This window comes from Sinocyclocheilus rhinocerous, unplaced genomic scaffold (genome assembly GCF_001515625.1).
Source record: "Sinocyclocheilus rhinocerous isolate Xijiao unplaced genomic scaffold, SAMN03320098_v1.1 scaffold1391, whole genome shotgun sequence".
Lineage (NCBI taxonomy): Eukaryota > Metazoa > Chordata > Actinopteri > Cypriniformes > Cyprinidae > Sinocyclocheilus > Sinocyclocheilus rhinocerous.
The window spans coordinates 184,040-184,817 of NW_015666957.1; the positions used below are offsets into that span (position 1 = coordinate 184,040).

A 778-nucleotide genomic window follows, 5' to 3' on the forward strand; every position below is an offset into this window, starting at 1 on the left:
CATGGTTAATTTGTGGTTACCATGGTTTAACAATAGTAACCATAGTCTTTGAATTTATAGTAAAATCATCGTTAATTTTCGTAAGGGTTGTGTTGTTGTCTGCCCTAGCTCCCCCTAAACCTATTATAAAATATGATTATTTGTCTGCTAAATTACTACTGTAACATTACAATAGATAATAATCTAGCGTAGCGTTAGTTCTGGCAGGTCATTTTAGTCAAGCTCGCATCAGCTGACTCTCAGCTGATCCCCATCAACCTATGGGAATACGACACCTATCGAAGCATTCATATATAAGGTCCCTCAGTATTATCAGCAGTTTTCGCATTGCTCAATAGCTAATTACCCTCCGTTAGCTTAATTATTTAAGTCAGATATATTTTGCATATTTTTTTATTGAAAACAAATTGTTATTTTTATTTTAGGCCGATTACTTACATAGGCTACACATTTTCCTTAAAGCATCCCATTTTGACCCAGGGCTTGAAAACCTGTGCCCTAGGCTAGTTGGGTCCATGCAGAAACTTGTGAACAATGCTCTTAGTTGTGGCATCACCGTTTAGTGACATCATTGAATGCTCCGGGAAAACGTATTGTCAAGTGTCGGTCACAGTGCCTTTTAATTGCTGTTTTGAATCCAGCAATTATTTATTTACAAATTATAAGCTCTGATTATGACAAGTGTGGTATAAAAGCTTTGTTTATTAGAGGAATAATTGGTTAGCTGGAAAATCTTACATCGCGACCATGCTTTTGGATGCCGTTTGAGCCCATATAG

At 36.6% G+C, this 778-nt stretch overlaps 1 long non-coding RNA gene across 1 annotated transcript in view; it reads right to left on the reverse strand.

Moving 5' to 3' along the window:
- Window positions 1–778, reverse strand: part of LOC107733241 (uncharacterized) — a 4,073-nt gene extending 3,295 nt beyond the window's left edge. Inside the window, exon 1 of the long non-coding RNA XR_001638958.1 lies at window positions 492–778. This is a non-coding gene — a long non-coding RNA (uncharacterized LOC107733241). The remainder of the gene's footprint in view (window positions 1–491) is intronic.